At 50.1% G+C, this 18400-nt stretch overlaps 1 protein-coding gene across 8 annotated transcripts in view; it reads left to right on the top strand.

The window, feature by feature from the left end:
• Positions 1 to 4230: 4230 nt before the first annotated feature.
• PAX6 (paired box 6) overlaps positions 4231 to 18400 on the top strand; it is a 43892-nt gene continuing 29722 nt past the window's right edge. For 6 of the 8 annotated variants that reach the window (XR_014174100.1, XM_081938401.1, XM_081938400.1 and 3 more), the window contains exons 1-2: positions 4231 to 4351; positions 14739 to 14886. The gene's annotated coding sequence lies outside the window, so the exon portion shown is untranslated. Of the gene's footprint in view, positions 4352 to 14469; positions 14609 to 14738; positions 14887 to 18400 lie in introns of those variants that run through there. The other 2 variants (XM_081938396.1, XM_081938397.1) reach the window with 2 other exon arrangements.

Below are 18400 nucleotides of genomic sequence, written 5' to 3'. Positions count from 1 at the left end.
GGATCAGGCAAGGCCAAAGCGAAGGGTTGTTGGTCCATCACACCCCCTCCCCCCACTTTCCGTCTCCGCACCCAGGGTCCGGTCCGGCCTGGCGTTTCTTTGGTTGGCGTTTAATTCTAAGACAGCTAGGTGCGCTCCCGGGAGCAACCCCCGAGGCGAGCCGGAGCGAGCGGCACTCAGGCGTTGGCCGGGGAACTGTTTGCTCGCTGCGGAGGCCCGGCCAAGCAGCCTTGGCTTCACGCCTGATCGGTTTCTGAAGAGCCGCGCCGGTTGGCGCAAAGGCAAGGCAGCACCTGGTCCTGCTTTTCGGAGCCATCTCCTTTATTGACAGCCAGATAAGCAGGCGGGAGCGTGGCGTTTCCAGCGCTTCCTTGGAGAACCCTGCTGGGTTGCAGGGAGCCCGAGTCTTAATGGCAGCAACTTCAAACAACCGGGGCAAACACGCTGCCTGATAAGTCGTGGATCAGCGAGCCCGGCCCTCTGTAGGGAGGAAGCCTTCCGGGGGCAGCGTAACCCTCTTCGCCCCCTTTGCAAAGCGCTGGTGGCCTAGAAAGCGCCGTCGACAAACAGGCAAGAGGAAGGCTGGGCATCCGGCGAGAGCCAGAGAAGACCACGGATTGACTTCCTCCCTGGGGGCCTTTCGTAGTTCTGCTGAGAGGGACAACCTGAGCCCTTTGATATTACCTATTTCCCTTTCTCTGGCCTTTTTTTATTTCTCGTAGAATTTCTTTCCCCCAGGTTTCTCTCTCGTCCCTGATGTCGAGGGCTCAGTAAATGTGTTCGTGGGAGAGAACCCACTTAGCGAATTAATATTTGGAGTAGGGTGAAAAGAACCATTCCGTCTCATCCTGTACTTCACCTGGAGCCCTGTCTGTGGGAGGACCTCCCACCCCCACCCCACTCCCACCTCATCCAGCAGGGTCTCCTTCAGAAATTCTTTTCATTCAAGAAAGAGAGGAGGAGAGGAAAGGAAGAGGAGGGAAGGAAGATAGAGGTGAGGAGAGGAAGATGGAAGAGAAGGAGAGAGGGTAGGAAGGGGAAGAGGAAGAGAAGAGTAGGGGAGAGGTAAGGGAAGAAGGAAGGGAAAGGAGAGAGGAAGGAAGAAGGTAGAGAAGGGAGGGAGGGAGAAAAGAAAAGGAAAAGAAGATGGTGTCAAAACAGACAAGGGATAGTAAACAAAGTAAACCAAATGGTATGGTGTGACCCTGTAAATGGAATGACAAATGTGTAAGAAGGACGAATGTAAAAAAGAATAACAACTATGTGAATGTATACCTATAATTGTATATAGAGAACAAAAAATTTAAAAAATTGGGGGGATTCTTTTCATTCCACAGAAGACTAGTATTCAGGGACCTTAAGGTTGAACACTTAAGCAAGTACTGGAAAGGTAAGTTCCAAAGTTTTGTAGTTCCTCTCAGCTAGAGGCCCAAGAGATGGACCAAGTTATCTTTCTGGTTCTTTCAGCATTTTAATTTCTCTGTGTGTGCTCACACCCTTAACCCCAAACATACAAGAGCTCAAATTTACAAGCGCTCAAAAAACTATTGCTTTCAGCTGGGATTAAGGTAGATCTCCAAGACATCCTCGACCTGGGGCTTCAGGATGTTGGGACCTGTGAATGTTCATGCAGTCAGGGTCTCTACAAAAAGGATGTGTGAAGATTCCTCAGCCAAATATTCTGCAAAGTTAAGATCCTGAGAATTTTAGGAATCTATCCTAAAGAGAATGTGTGGGGGGAAATGAGGCAACAATAGACTGGGCTCTCATTCTTGCCAGTTTGGAGTCTCTCCACAATAGAGAGGCCTGTGGGAAAACATTCCACCTAGGTTCGAGGTCTTTGGTAGATCAAAGGTAGTTTTCTTGTAGTTCTGAAAATGTGTTTGGACAAATGAGGGAACCGCCCAAGAAAGCACTTGGCAGAACAAACAGTTATGCTGACCACATTCTTTGAAGAACAACTCAGAGAGCATCTTAATTTAATATGTTTATTTATGTTACTCAATATAAGGGGGGACGACACCTGAGAAATGACTAAAGGGAATACCCGTGCCTTGAATTTGAAGTAGCTCCAATATTTTGCAACCTGGTTGCAGCCCTCAAAATCAATTGCCCGCCTGGGGCCTGCTTCTAAGTAGTGAAGCATTAGCTTGTACTGCAAGTGTGTCAAAGGGATGAGTCAAGAAAGGAAGGTGAGGGGGTAGACAAGGGGAGAATATTGTTTAAAGAAGAAAGCAATCTACCCTTCTGAGAGGTTTTTCTTCCAGCAGTTTTCCATTGCCAGACATTTCCCCCAGAAATCTTCCTGAAATAGTGATGTACAGTTAAATCACATCTGAAACTTTCCAATATGGCCCGGTTTCCTGACCAAAGAACGTAATATTGTCAATGTATGAAGAAGGGAAACCACCAATAAAATGGAACCAGAGGTTCCCAATAAAATAATAGCTGGCGATTCTCACTGACATTAGTGGACAATGTACAGGAGGCTTTATCTCTGAATAATGACTTAATAGGAAAATGATTATCATTGTTTCCCCGAAAATAAAAAATCCCTTCTAGTTCAAAAAATAAAAGAACAAGCATGTTTTTAAGCTAGCGGGATCCAATACAATGTATTTAAATTTATCTCTCCACCACCAACACACACAAAAAAAACCCAGTCACTAACCAGATTCCGTGCAAAAGACGTGCGTTTTGAATAGAAGCTGGTGATTTCAGGAAATTTGCCTGATTATTATTAATTACCCAGGATACACGGCCCTTTTGTACAACGCTCCACGTCTGGCTTCTCCAAATGGACTGTCTCACCAATATCACTAAAAGAAAGCAATAAAGTTCTTGCTTTTTTAAAAAAAATGGTGAGCAATCAAACTGTTACAAATAATTCTGTAGCTCCAGTTCTCTTCCTTCCACCTATCTTCTCTCCCAGGAAATGTCCCTCAGAAAAACTTACACCAGGAGGACACTGCAGTGAAAAGGCATGAGCCCACCCTAGGGATGTTTGAAATATCAAGAAAAGTGGGTTGGGGGGGGAGGTGTATCCCTGAAACAGCGTGTTACTTTCCCAGGATCAGCCTCCTGATGTTTAAAAGAGATTATTATCGGTCTTATTTGTTCTCTTTTAAATTATTTTGAGACCTGGGGAAGGGGGGGGGGGGGGGCAAAGTCGAAGAAATATGAGAATTTGTCCAGTTATCTCTATTCGAAATTGCTCTCTCCCTGCGCGTACCAGTTTTTTTTTTTAGCCGGCCAATTTTATACATAACACACACCGTTCATCCCCACTGACATCACTGCAAGCGAAACGCGGTCAATCGTTGTCAGCCCTCCTCTCCCCTCCTCCCCACTTGCTGTAACCGAGGTCGCCAACCATAAGCCCGAGTTAGATTTGAACTGTTCCAGAAGTTAGAGCTGGACTGTTCCAGAAGCAGAAACCTAGGAACCAAGGGCCTTTCCCGCCCCTGACGGCTGAGTCGTGGGCGGAGAGAGGTGTATAGACTTTGTGTGTCTGTGTCTTTTGCGCCTTAGAGACTCCGGGAAGAAAAGCCACGTCTCTTCCAGACTCCTTGGCTGCAGTTGATCTGCAGCCTAGGTTAACCTGTCCAGGGCACTTTTTCGACACTCCTTGGCCGAAGGTACTAAACCGTGGGAACACAGCTGACTTTCCTGTCCAGTAACACAGAAGAAAAGAAAACCAGAAGAAGAGAGCGGAGTAAAAACTGAGGGGCGGAAACGGGAAGGGCAAAGGAGTGACCGGGAAAAAAAGGAACCCCAAAAGAAAAGTCAGGCTCAAAAGAAGATTCGGGGTACTTTTGAAGAGGAAGAGGGGGGCACTCCTCAACCACCACCCCGCCCCGATCTCTGACAAACTTGTCCGCGGCGAAGCGGAGCAAAGAGCCGTTCGTGCAAGACGGATCGAGCCCAAAGAGGCTGGAGACTCAGACCCGAACGCCTCCACGTGCGCCTCGCCTGGCCTCGAAGTTTCAGCAATGGCCGCGGGAAGGTGAGCGAGCCCGGCGCTGGGAGCTCCTGCCTTCTCGGGGGAGGGAAGGGGGGGGCTGAAATGGCTTATTAGCTGAGCCGCTCTAACTGCTCTCCGCCGTGACGTCACGGGGGCAGCCCAGCCAATGAGGGAAGCGCTGGCGCTGATATTAAGGGAAAGTTAGTGCAAAGCTAAGCGCCCTGGCTGCTTCTTCTTCTCTCTTTTTTATATATTGTCATTGACATTTAAACTGTGTGGCAGATTCTTATGTAGAAAATTGGCGATCTGACTTGCCAGTGACCGACTCGCAGAGGCGGAATTGGGAATCCGCGGAACATGCGCCTCCGCCAGCCCTCCCGCTAACAGGTAAACATTTGTTGCTCCTTTATTCCGTCGCTTTCGAGAATGTGCAGAGAGGCTTCTAAAGTGATAGACGCCCGCAATTGGTGTTTGGTGGGGGGTTTTTTCCCTCCCCGAATTTTCTGCCCGTCGTGGATGTTTACTTTTTCTTTGGCGTCTGAAAGCTTTCTCCCTTTCTCTCTCTCTCTTTCTCACACGCACACGTATTCACGTGCGCGAGTGTTTGCACGAAGATTTATTTGCCTCTCCTCTTCTGCCCGGTTGCTGATCTCAAAAGCTCTGTTAAATCTTTATGGCGGGAAGGGGGGGTGCCGTTGCTGCGACCCTTGTTTGACGTCTGGGCTGAGCTGGGCGTCGTCGGCTATTCAGCTTCTGGAGCAGGAGAGCTGCATGCTTGCCAATGGCTAGTGAAGCAGAGTGTCAGTTTTCCCCCTCTGTGAAGCACCGTATCGTTGACTGGACAGGTGTAGCCCGAGCAGTGCAATTAGTGGGAAGCGGCTAGGAAGAGCCAGGGAAATGGCCTGGACCTTCCTTTGAGGTGGAGAACCGAGGCCAAAGTGGGACTCTTTCGCCCGCCGAAGCACCCCGGGTGTTGTTGGGGAGGGGTGGCAAGCAGGGGGAAAGTAGCGTTGCTTTGTAAAGAGGGAAACGGAAGGTTGGAGATTTGAGCGAGAGTCCTCGCCTCCGAGCTCTGAAGTTCAGGCAGGCACGAAAGAATGCAGCGCGCATTGTTGGGTAGCATTTTCTATCCTCAGTCCGAGTGATTTGAGCTTTCCTTGGGAAAACCTAATAATTAACGATTCTCACTGAGGTAGAAAGAAAAAGCGCTTCGGGTTACACAGGGACTCCGGCTCCACTCCCTGCTCGCCTTGGGCTTCGGGCGGCTTAAAGGGCTCTGCCGTCGGGGCCGCTGGAGGAGTTTGCCGCTCATTTCGGGGCCGCCAAGAGGAACCTCGCCTGGCGGGGAAGTTTTTGGGTTGCTTGTTTGGAATCAATCCCAACTGGAGCCTCGTTCGTTCTTTTTCTTCCGGCCGTTCGCCAAGCCACCCGCCTCAGTTCACCCACGTGTCCGCTCTCCCTTTGGTTTGAGGTGACGGTACATTTTCTCTTCATTCTGTTTGGTTCCGTTTGGTTCCGTTGCTGCTCCAGAGCAAGCCAACCAATTCATTCGGGGAGCCCGAAAGTTTCAAGCAAGGTAAAGTCCTAGGTGCAAGCTTCCCGCCGTGTTTTGCAAGCCTTCCGCTACTGCTGCTTTCCACTACCAGCTATATTAAAAGACTGAGGAAGGAGGGGAAGAGTAAAATGCCAGGCGTCAGGGGTAAAGCTTCTTTAGACCCTGGTCTACAAGTTAATTTCGCCAAAATCCACACCTCGAAGGCCACCTGCTTTCTGACGAAGTTATAACCGGCAGAGGGGAACGCATAGCGTTGACCTGTAGAACTTTCTCCGGGAGAATTCCTTCAGGCCTCACCCTGAAAGACCTTCCAATCTTGTATTGCAAATTCTACCGCTCTGCCTTGTTTCCTGTGATGTCGCCTCACCCCCGACTTAATTATCCCGGCTTGCAGAAAACGCAGGTGGTGCGTTCTGGTTGGAGAAAAGGGGGCAGCCTAGATAGCGGCTCTGATTTCACTTTTCAACTGTTGCCATCCGGATTAAGCTTGCTCGGGTCCGATGAATAGGCCCGTGGAATCCCCGAAGTGAACGGGTAGTTAAAAAAAAAAGCCGGCGGAGGAATTTGTTCCCAAAAAGTAGACTGAAGTCAGGTAGACTGAGAGCACTGGAAAATGTACAATGGAAAATGTACACAGGTAGGCCAGAGATGAGCGGAAGGGCGTGTTTGGTTTTGATTTTGCTTTTCTGTTTTGCTGGAGGCGGCAGCTGCAAAGGGAAAGAATAAGAGTGGGAACCAAAGAAGTATATGAGGAAAAGGGGGAACCGTTTCTTGGGAAACTCTGCTGAGTTGCTACCTTAAGACCACTTATCTGAAAAGCAGTTTGATTAGTACAGGAGGGCTACCTTCTGAACGGGGTTTGGTTTAAGCCGAGCACAGCTGCCCATCCCTGAGACTAAATCCCAGCAAGGCTTCAACTCGTTTGTTTAGGATTGCAGCCCAAGGCAGGTGAGCTGTGTTTCGAAATCTAGATGATTGGGTGGGGGTACTTAATTAGGGGAAAAAGGATTAGTGGGATAATGGCTTTTTCCCCCTCCTCCTCCCCCTTCCCCCATTTTTCTTTCATTCACTCCTCTTGGGTGAAGTCTGCAGCTTTTCAGTTCTTACCATCTCTTAAGGTGCTTTGGAACAAACAAAAAAATTAAAAAGGAGGGGGGAAGTCCACTTTAATCTTCTCCAGTAAATGGACATTCTGGATGGGTAATAAATCAAACACCCAGCCTCGCAGGTCCTCCTCCCTAATTAGAGATGTTTATTGGAGATTGTGTTTATCCAGCTGTCACGACGAGAAAAAGCTGTGACATAATTACCTCTGACCACATAGTCTTTTATATGCATATCTCGTTGACATCCAGCGCCATCCGATCGCATTAAAAACGACAAGATCAAAATGTTGATCTTCACAGATGGAAAGTTTTCTCCACCTTTACCTTAATTGAAACTAACTGGAGGAACGGCCCGACTCAGTTCCCACTCACCCGCACCAAAAAAAATCCCACCTATCCACCCCTGCTCGCGCCTACATCCACTGGGATACCTCGGTGAATGTTTTATTTTTTTAAAAAAATAGTTTGTGGGTGGAATATAGTCAGAACTTCTAGTGCTCCCCAATCTACTCCATAGGATGCAAATGCCAACCCACGGGAAGCTGTCCGTTTCCAAATCCACGCAGAGAAAGGGGCAAAAACACTCAGACGGTCTTTAGGATTGATAAATGTAGGGCTGTCCCTCTGATGCTTTTCTCCGAACCACCCAAACGATTCCTAGAAAGGAGGTGGAAGAGAAGAAGAGGAGGAGGAGGACGAGAATATCTATCTTTGCTCCGGCGGAATGTTCCTTTTTTTTCCTCCTGCAGCGCTCCGCTTTGGAGGAAAGCCTGAGAATCGGCAGTGGCTGCAGCTCTTGGCGAAGTCTCCCTCCGCCTTTTTTTGAGCCGGCTCTTCTCTCTCCTGGCAGCGTTTGGGGAAACCATCTGCGTGTTTCTTGTTACGCGGCGATGATAAGCTAAGAATTGCTCTGTAATTGAAAATATTTTTTTTGTGGGGAGGCTGGCTTGACAAATATCAAGGGGGCGAGTCTTTTGATCCTTTCTGCCGCTGTGTTCTCCAGTCGCTAATAAAAGTCGCATTGAGCTCCTTAGTGCCTTGATTAACAGGCAGATTAAGTGCTTCGGGGAGGGGGGGCGCTGAACAGCTTGTTCCAATCAATGGCGTTTAGAAAGCCCGTCAGGATGCGCTTTGCTGATGTGATTTCTCGCGCCTCTCTCTCGCTCCGTTTTCACTTTTTGGAAGAATTTTCCGGGGTGGCTATGGGTAGACTTTTCTTCCCTGCAGTATAAAATATTAAACTTTCTTATGGTGGGAAGGAAAAAAACACACAAACAGGGCAGTGGCTGCCGCCTCTTTTCCCGAGTCCTTTCTCCATCCACCACCACCCCCGCCCTCCATTTTTCTCTAATCCTTGCACACAAAAGTGCCTTCCTGCAAAACGCCTAATGCAAAAAAAAAAAAAGAGGTTAAATCGATTCCAAACTTTTTTTTTTTTTGCAGATTGTTGCTAAACTCGCCAAAGCTCCGTTTAACTCGGTGTCCGGCGCATTAAGAGGTTTCAAGGGCTTCCCCCCCTCAATCGAAGTCGGCAGCCGGTGTCCTGAAGGCTGAGGCGTTGTGGAACGGACCCGTCAGTGTGGGTGAATCTCTTCAGTCTGAGACTGAAGTGGACAAGAGGACTTTAAGCCCTTTTCGGGGTATTTATAAAATAGTGCTTCACAAGGCAGATCTTAATGCAAGGAGACGATCCAAGAGCAGTTAATTCAGTGATTCCTTCTTAGGGGGCGCCCCCTTATATTCCTTTCATAAATAGATTGCACTTCCTGGCATCAAATGACAGTACGGAAACAATCTGCATCAGTTATTCACACTTCTGTCTTTATTTAGCATTCGGGAGATAAACAAAGATGCTGGTCTCCCCTCTTCAGAGAGTTGCCAAAACTGCTCTGAGCGATTCGCATGTTTAGCAGCAATTCTCCCGTTCCCCCTGCTTGCTTTGTGTGGGCGAGCTTTAAAAAGGAGGGAAACAAAAACACAAAATATGGTAACTGAGCGCATTTGGTCCCCTTCGCGTAACAGACGTGGCGCTGCAAAAGGTCAAAACGATCGATCCACCTACCACTTGCTGCTTCCCTCGATAAGGCCGGGGATCTTCCTCTATCCCCGACTCGCAGATTCCTCGGATGAGCTCCCACACCTGTAATGTCCCAAACCTGCAGCCCTTTCTGACCGACCAGCTTGGGATTCACCTGGCACTGACCGTCACATCCAGACGCGGCTATCGTTGACAGCAAACCTACCATTCATTATTATTATTTTTTGCATCGTTATTATTTTGCTGAACAAGCAGACAGCCACTCGCGGGCTTCGGAGGCGTCTCAGCTGTCTTTCTCGGGCGCAAAGAGCCTTGGCCTCAACCCCCACCCACCCATTGCCCCGAATGCTCCCCGTCGAAAGCCGAGCCTGGCCCACTGAGAAGCTGAACTTCCAGGAAACCGGGCAGCCTCGGAGGCTCTGCCGCTCCAGGCTCCAATAAGCAACGCCTCCCTGCAGGACCCGATTGTTAGTTAGCCGGGTGAGATAGGCAAGGGCCAAGCTGCGATCCTAGGCGGGCTTCTTCTTTCTTTCTGGGAACAAGAAACCCTTCTGGATTCCTGGCACCGTCTCTGCTTCCAACGTCCGAGCGACTCTAGGGAGAAACCCGCCGTCTTTGGAGAGCTTGTTCCTCGGAGGCAGAGCCTACCACATCCCGGGGATCGGACTGCCCGCCTGGTGGATCGGGCATGCAGTTGCTATCCAAGCGGTCTTCGCCGTTAAAAGCCTTTCCTCCCCACTTATTGATCCAACGGGGTCTCTGAAGAAGCGCGTCTTTGCTCTTCTTCGTTTCCGAGACGAACCGGTCGGTAATAATCAATCAATCCCCCTCCCCTCCCTTCGAAGCCCGTCCGCCTACCCGCTCCTCGCTCCGTCGGTTCCTATTTGTCCCTGGCAGGAGGGCCGCCTGGGAAGGAGCGCCCGGAGGAAGGCTGCCATTTCGACGAGCCTCGTGTTCCGGCTCAGCCCAGGCGCTCACCTGCCCAGATCCACTCGGCCTGACTGAGTCAAGCGGGGCTCTCGCTTTTGGTACCCCCTCCCCCCACTTGTGCCCTGTCCTGATTTCCCCCCTTTTTTTTCTTCTTTTGGTTGTTTTTTTTTTAATGCCACCCCCCCAGAAATCGGAGTAACCCTGACTTAAAATGGCGTCCCCGGTCACGGCCTCCCTCTCCTTTGCCTCCGGTGGCAGGTAGCGTCTCCCACCTTCCTGGGTTGCCCCTGGCAGCCCAGCCGCCGGCCTGGGGAGTTGCTCGTTCCCCCCTCTCCCCGATGGGGCAGCCCTTCCAGCCCAGGCCTAGTAGAGAACCGCCCCAGATCCCACCTGCCCCCACCTCCAGCCCTCAGTCCCCGCGGCCTCCCACGGCCTCCCTTGGCCCCCTTCACTCACGCGCAATCACGGATCCCAGAGACTCCTCGCCCTCCGATCAACCAAATTGCCGGGTTTGGGGCTTAAGCTCGCTCCCGAGGACGTCGACGCGCGTCTATTCCGAAGGCAGCCCCGCCGAGTTCCGGGGGAAAGTTCCTTAGGAGAAAGGGAGCATCTGGGAGGGCAGCCTATAGCCACAGCCCCATCAACCAAGTTCTCTTCTCACGCCCATTCTCCCCCCCCCCCCAACCATGAACTGGTCTCTCCTTTCTTGAGCCCTTCTTGTAAGGCATCCGGGCCCACAGACCCTAGGCTGCTCTGTCTGTCCTCTTTTTCTCGCCTCGCTCCCTTCTTTTCACATAAATCCTGCTTTGCTTTCTCACGCCCACATTCTACACGCCCGGTGCTCTTCCTTTCCCATTCTCTTTCCACACATGCACATTTTAATACAGGCCCTTCTTCGCTCTTGTTCTTTCCTCTCCTCCTCCTTCTCCTCCCCCCCCCCCCATCCTTCTCTTTCAACTTTTGCTTTCTTAGTTTCAGAGGCTCCTCCGCCTTTCCTCGGCCTCTTGTCCTCCAAGTCCTGATAAATCTGCAGCCATCCCAGGCGCCCACTCTTTTTATCGATCTTTTGTGGCCCTTCTCTCTCTCTCTTTCTTTTTTTCTTTTTTACTCAGACTTGCTTCCTCAGTTCTTCTAGTCTCTTTTCTGCAATGACGTCAGATTATTCACTATTTTCCTCTCATTATTTTTTTGTTCTAGTGGGTTTTTTTTTAAAAAAATCAGGAACTAAGAAAGGGAGGCACACAAGGCCTACTGTGCCCTAGGGGAAAATAGCAACAAGATTACTGCTTCTTTCTTTTGGAGATGAAGCATATAAGTAGGTGCTAATCCAAAGAATGGCTAATTGAATGGTTGTAAAAATGATATTTGCCTGAAGATCTGGGTAGGGAGCTTGTGGCTTCTCCCCCTCTCACTTTCATTTTTTTAACCCTCCCTCCTTTGTTATTGCTGTGGTTGTTATAATATTTATCAAAAGAGTTAACAATGTTTTTAAACTTAAAAAAGAAAAATAACGGAAGTTTAATTCTTTTTCATAACATTAGAATAGGCTAAACAAATCGCACACTCGATAAACTCGGCATGGTAACTCCCACTTTATATTGTATTATTTTATTACAACACTATCTAGAAGGACTGATGTCCTTTCAAACCATTTGCTGACTTAATAAGTTAAGTTTTGGAAAGAAAAAAAAGTACAGGTTTTCTTAATCTAGGTTTTTTTCCCCCCTTTTCCACCTTTCTACCAAGATCCTTGTTGAGAAGCTCATTCTAAAGTTTTCCTGAAGCTGGATTGAAACAAAAAAGATGAATAATTTAACAAGGAATATTAAATTGACTGGAGGGGGTTATCACCCTCACATTAAAAGAATTCAAATTTACTGGGGCTGACTCAATAATAAGAGTGGGGAGTACCAACGGGGAAGAGGGGGGGGTGGACAGGTTCATTTTTAAATAGAACTAAATTAGCAACCCGAACAGCCTTCTTTCAGCACACGCCAGCAACTCAGCCCAGGAAATTCTCAAGTTCCTACTTACGTTTACGGAAGTCCTGTTCGACCCTTCCCCGGTTCCTCCCCCACCCCTTTCCACCATTATATTCGGTTCCGATTGCAAACTTAGTCCTCACTTTCCAGTTCAATGGGGAAAATACAGATTGCCTTAGGCCTAACTACGATGGCTTAAAGGACAACCATTGCTCCAGCCTGCCCGGTCCTCTCTTTTCTTCAGCAACTGAAGGGACGGGTGACACCCAGGAAGAGCTGATTGAGCACCCCCACACATGCAAAAAAAAAAAAAAAACTGGAGGGGGAGCTTAAAGGGGGGGGAATCAAGATCTGCAAATAAAAGGAAAGGAAAAGAGCCAGATTCCTATTCCTCAACCCTTTTTTAAAGGTTTCCAGGTTTCCCCCACCTCATTCCACCCACCTTAGTTGCACAAGGACAGGCAGCCCCAGCCGGCAAAAACCAGCCAGCACCAAAAGTTTGTCACGGAGAGAAAATCCTGAATTTCAATTCCAGCCTCTTCAATTTCTCCCTTTCCCTTCTTTCTGTTCAATCTCTTCCCCACCACCCAGGCGATGGGAGAGGGGGAAACAGCCCCAAGAGAACCAGAGCCCCACAGTTTAGTGGCCCTCCGCTTCAAGGCACATAGGCAGGAGGAAAGGAAGGAGGCTGGAAGGAGAAAAGGAGAAGGAGGGGAGGGCCGGTTGGCCGGTTGGCTGGCTGGCTGGCTGACCGGCCGGCCGGCCGTAGGCGGGGGCCCACCCTCGGAAGAAATTGCCCGTTGGTCTTTCCAGCCAGTTTTGTGCTCTTAGGGGCCGCCGCAGTTTCTCGGCCGGGCTGCAGATGACAGTCAGTGCATGACGGCCTGGCAGCCCATTATCCAGCTCCCATTGAGGCGTCTTTTCACTCCCATGCTAACTCCTTGGCAGAGTCGTTTGTCTCCTCATTGTACTTTCTGGAAGAATGCGATGCTTGTCAGGGCCCTCATTCAATCGCCAGCTACTTTATTGATGAGCTCTGACTTTTAGCACTTTTCACATGTCAAGAGAAGTCAAGTGTATGCGGGGCTACGACTTCATTTTATGCTTGGCGCGTTCGTGTGCCCCCCACCCCCACCCCCTCACCCCGAGCCTTTTCAACCTCCTGGAATTTTGAAAAGGGGGGGGGGAGGACGCGCCTTCCTCCTCTCTCTCTTCCTCCCTGCGCTCCCCCGCCCCTCCCTCTCCCTTTATGCAAGAGGAAGTGCTTCCCCCCCCCCCCCCACCGCGCCCTCACCCCCGACCGCTCGCCATCAACGATCGGAACACCCTGAGCTCGAACTGGTGCTGCCAGTGTCACCTTAAATGCAGGCGCGGAGGGGTTGCTTTGGAGTGTACTGAGGTGTGTCCTAATACTCCGCCATTCAACAAATGAACTTGTGGTAGTGTGTGGCCAGAAGTTTGCCTGCCTTCGGCCCTCGGTTTTTCTGCCTGGGTGCAGACAGAAGAAACGGGCCGGAGATGAGATGCAAGATTGGGCCAAAGCTGGTGGAAGCAAAAGACATCACACACATATTCACCCATTGGGGGGGGGGGTTATTACTCCCCCTCCTCAATTCGCCTTGTCTTTTTTTTTTTTTTTTTTTGTAATGTCTGCGGCGGAGGGGGGGGGCAGGTCGAGGGAACCTTACAGCTCTTAGTCAACAAACGGCACGTGGAAGAAGTTTAAGCAAGGACTCTTCAGGCCCTTTTCACGAGAGCCCTCAATACACAAAGTAAATTGTGTATTTGCACTGCACTTTCCAGGCAGAAGGGAGGGAGAGAGAGAGGAGAGAAATTCCTTTCTCCATCACATTTGGAGAAAACGGGGGAATGAATACCCACGTACCCAACTGTAGACTTGGCTACCTCCAGGCAATTCCCTCTTGACAAAGCGCCTGTCTCCCAAATATTTATGTCGTTACCATCTGAATGTTATTTTTTTCCCCCTTATCTCCATTGTCTGGTGGAAGCTAACTGTTTAAATGCAAATGGGTCGTCTCTCCCTCCCTCTCCCCGTCCCCCGCCCGCACCAACCGCGGTCGCTTTGGAAAGAAAAGGGCACTCGTTTTTCAAGCGACATTATTTATTTACTCCGGGCCCTATCTCAGAGGCGAGGGGGCGGGTGTGAGCAGAGTTGATATTTTAGTTGCAGGCAAAGAGGCACTTTGGCTCTGGTAAATGAAAGCGGGGGTGGGGGGCAAGGAAAGAGGAGGAAAGGAAGCAAGGGAAAAGGGAGGGGGGAAAGAGAGGGAGAGAAACTTCAGGAAGGCCCCGGTGGCATTATTTTGGATAACTTGAGAACAAACCAAAAAAACACCTCTCCAAAGCCAAAACGGCGAAGCTTGACAATTGCCCGCCCACTCATTCTTCTTGTCCCCCCAAAGTTTCGGATTTGAGCTAGGAAAAGATAGAAGAGGAACCCATGGAAAATGTTGGGGAGGGGAATCCAAGTGAGGAGGAGCGGGAAGGGGAGGGGAGGGGGAGGGGAGGGGGAGGGGAGGGGAGGGGGAGAGGGAGAGGGAGAGGGGGAGGGGGAGGGGGAGGGGGAGGGGGAGAGAGAGAGAGAGAGAGAGAGAGAGAGAGAGAGAGAGAGAGAGAGAGAGAGAGAGAGAGAGAGAGAGAGAGAGAGAGAGAGAGAGAGAGAGAGAGAGAGAGAGAGAAGCCGCTGCATTCATATTCAAACAAATGGGCCAATTGAACTAGGCAGTGTGAGTGAACATCCAATCGGCAGCTGGGAGGCAATGGCGTTGCTTTGCATAAAGCAATATTTTGTGTGGGAGCGAGCCGAGCATTTGCATGCGTGGAGTGATTAGTGGGTTTGAAAAGCGAACCCTGGCTCAGCCTCATTTCCCGCTCTGGTTAAGGCGCGGGGAGGAAGTGTTTTGCTGGAAGATGGTGACAGAGGTCAGCTTTTGCTAATGGGCCGATGGAGGCGAGGCAGAGACTAGGCGCACACGCACATCCATACCCTTGAACCATCACCAATCAGCCTAGGTGTGCTCTGGCTCTCTCCCTCTTCCCCCCCCACTCTCTCCGCCCCCCTCCCTCCTCTCACATCCTCTTTCTTCTTCCCTCTCCAGTCAGTGTCAGCCCATTTTATTGTCAATCTCTGTCGCCTTCCCAGGAACTCAAGATCACACAACCAGCAGCATCACTGGAGAAAAACTCTTTTACTGGCAACCCTTTTAAAGACACCATCGTTTCAAATCACGGGCGCTTTTTAAAAAACTGTTGACAAGAGCTTTGACAACAAGACAGGATGCCTCAAAAAGGTGAGTCTACTTGCTTCTTTTCCTTAGGCTGCACGCTGCCTCCCACCTCCTATCTGTCCTTTCTCTTTCGCCCATTCTCTCTCTCTCTCTCTCTCTCTCTCTCTCTCTCTCTCTCTCTCTCTCTCTCTCTCTCTCTCTCTCACTCACTCACTCACACACACACACACACACACACATTCCCCCCTTTCTTATCTCCACTTTTATATTCCGGAGATGATCCTGGCAGAGGCACCAGTCTCAAAGCTAGCTTACTTCCTCCTCTTCTTTCATGCACCCTCCCCCACCCCGAAAACAATCTTGCCTGACGAAGCAATGGCTGCAGCAGGGCCGCCAGACTCACTGGCTGCCTTTGGCTGGACAGAACCCTCCTCCCAAAGACTGGTCTCTTCTGACTAAGGGCGACAAGCTCGCTCGAGGCTTGCAGGGACTCCCAGAACGCGCGTGGTGGATGTGACTGGGTGCCACCAGGTTTTTTGCTGTTGTTCTACTGCGCCCGCCTGGCGCTCATTCATAGATTGCTTTCTGTGAGGTGACTGGATCGATCCGAGTGTGGATGTATCTCGGGGCCCCCACCCTTACTTTTCTTGCTTTGTATTCCAAAGAGGCAGGCGCCTGTGTGTTATTTGGGTGAGGAAGGAGTCCCGTTTGGGGGAATCCTGGGGGCTTTATTTATGGATCTTTTATTCATGTGCCTGGTGATAAGCAAATAGAGAAAAAAAAGAGAGGGGGGGGTGTTGGTGGTTGTAGCGTCACGTTCTAGGCCGAGTCAGCTCTGAGTAGTTGCTGTGTCCGGGATGGTCTGAGCGAGCCTAAAGGACTGTCACTCTCAATCAAGCAGCCCCGAGATCTCCCCAAACTTATCCGCCCGCAGAAGAAAAGGAACCAAACGAACTTTCTAACTTGACCATCGCCCGGCTAGAAGTTCCAACTGTTTAAACAAAAACAAAGGGGAAGAAAAAGGACTCTGGACACCCACCCACCCCCCAAAAAGCAGGAAAGAATCGAGTCCCCCTTTCTGCACCCCTTTCACTACCGGTTGTGTGAAATCGGAAATATAAATTTTGCGCTCCACAGAACTTTACGATTAAGTTTCGAAATGAAACAGAGGTCCTGCTTCCATTTCGTGCATTGGATTTCCCCCCTCAAATGAATATTTCCTCCTTGTATGCCTGGATGCCTCCCCCCCCTTTTTTTTTTTAAATTGTTCTCCCAGCCCCAGTGAAAATTGATAGGATCCTAGAAAAGTTTTCTGCCACTTCCCTCCGCAGTACTTTAAGGCTATAGCTTCATGCCCACACCACATCCCATTGAAGTAAATGGCGCTCACTGTTGAGCCAACCTGCACACGCGGAAATGCTGCCTACCGAGTCGCTTAAACAAGAGTGAAGGAAGAAGCAATTTCTCTCTGCGATTTCTTTAAGGTCTCTCAAGGGAACGAAAAATCCACTGACCTTTGCTAAAACTCCTTCAGAGTCAGACCCGCGGCTTCCAAACAACAACCACGGCAACAGCAACAAGGGACCAACCAGCAACAACTACCCCCCCGAGAGCAGAAGCGGACAAAGTTTTCCGGCTGGTTCGAGACCTTGAAAAACAGCGAAGCTTTTTAAAGTGGCGGCTGCGGGCCGTGGGCCATTGTAGGCCTTTAAAAAAAATCCTAATTGGACTCTTTGGCCGTATTTTTTCTTTTCATAGCCGGCGACCTTTGCAACCGTCTCCGCGCCATTGGATTAGCGTTTTTATCTTTTTTTCCGATTTGTCACGGGATTGTAAACGTTGATCATCTCCAGAGCGGACTGTGCTCGCCACGGAAGGGAGACCCCGGCATCCTAAAGCGAACCGATGAGGTCCAGATTTGGGGGCGGTTTTCAAGAAAGGCGGTCCAAATTAGGCCTTCACCGGCTGGAAGAGAAACCAAATCTAAGCATAAAATTGGAAAAAAAATGGAAAGCGAGAGCAGGACACCTGGACCGGTTGAGGGATGGGTGGCACACCGGCCGCCGCGGTGTCTCACCACAAAACGCAACGTGAGAAATTGGCTGCTTCGTGGCAAAGTGGGAACTGCTGCCCGATGGTGTGTGTGTGTGTGTGTGTGTGTGTGTGTGTGTGTGTGTGTGATGTTTTTTCTCATGGACGCCGCCTCATTTTTCCCGGTCCTGAGGAGGGCGGCCGAAGAGCCAAGGCCGGCTTCGCTAGAGCTCCGAGAAGCCAAAGTTTCCGCGTGGAGAAAGGCGGCGGCTACCAAACTAGCAAAGCTTGTCGCCCCCCCCTCTTCCACCACAACCGCGGTCGACAGCGGGCTTAGCAGGGTGTCCGGCCCGAGTGGTTGGGGAAGCCTGAGGTGCAGAGGACGGGGCTTCAGCTCCAGCTTCGTCTCTAGCCGGGCCAGGCCGCTAATCAGGTGCCCCTCGGCAGCGGAGTCAATATGTTACCCCTGGAAGGTCCTTCATGCTGCGGGAAAGGCATCGCCGGTTGTCTTTCTTGTTTTTTAATGGTTTCGGGAGAGCCGTCCAAGCCGGGCCCAGTTTGGACTCCGTCCGTCCGCCTTGGCCTCTTTTTCTTCCCCGGAGAAAGAGTACAATGGGTCTCTGTGAACAAACCAGGAATTGGGGCGGGGGGGGGGAGAGAAAGGCTTTCTTTAAAACAAAATCAGGGATGGGAAAAGCTTTCTAAATAAATAAGTAAAGAGAACGTGGGAGGAGACGAAGGAATTGAAAGCGAGCACCGTTTCATTATTTTATCTCCTTTACCTCTCTCGGTTTTCTCTCCCCCCCCTCACCCCTCCGCTTTTTTTAAAAAAGAAAACCCCTCTTGAATAGCTTCTTTATTGTAATTGTCTCACCCCAATTGAGCACCCCGCTGCGCTGTTGTATCTTTTTACAACCCTTAACAACTCGCACCAGTAACATAATTACCTCCAGATATTTATAACGAGAAATTACTTCTCTATTTTCCTACTGCGAGGCTGGGAACCTAAAAGAAAGAGCTGGGATAAAATGCAGACACGTCAGGAACTACAGAACTTTTTTTTAAAAAAAATGTTTTTGTTGAAGGAAGGAAGGAAGGAAGGAAGGAAGGAAGGAAGGAAGGAAGGAAGGAAGGAAGGAAGGAAGGAAGGAAGGAAGGAAGGAAGGAAGGAAGGAAGGAAGGGCTGTAGGAAGGAACACCCACCTAAGTCAGACATTGGGGCTGCCCAGGTCCTGGGCCTAAGGCTGGGAGGAAAGGACATTTCCTTGTCCTTTATACATGGAAGGGCTGTTGGTACCTTAAGCTGGAAGCTGCCTTGCCCGAGCAGGAGAAGGCTAGATGGCTCTAGCGCTGTAGTTTGGGGAGGGGAATAAAATGGAAGCCATTGTCTGCCTCCCATGAGCTTTGTGCTCGCAGTTCTCACCCCCTCCTGATCTTACTTTTTAAAGCAGTGAGGCGAGGTAGACAGCGTGTGTCACAGTGCAGTGAAAGGGGGGAAGATCTAAAGACCAGAAAGAAGTTAACCAGAACGAGTGGATTTCTCTCT

Source organism: Natrix helvetica (assembly GCF_964273705.1).
Source record: "Natrix helvetica genome assembly, chromosome: 1".
Classification (NCBI taxonomy): Eukaryota; Metazoa; Chordata; class Lepidosauria; order Squamata; family Natricidae; genus Natrix; species Natrix helvetica.
Note: the sequence above shows the minus strand (reverse complement) of the source record. Positions and strands in the feature narration are given on the sequence as shown.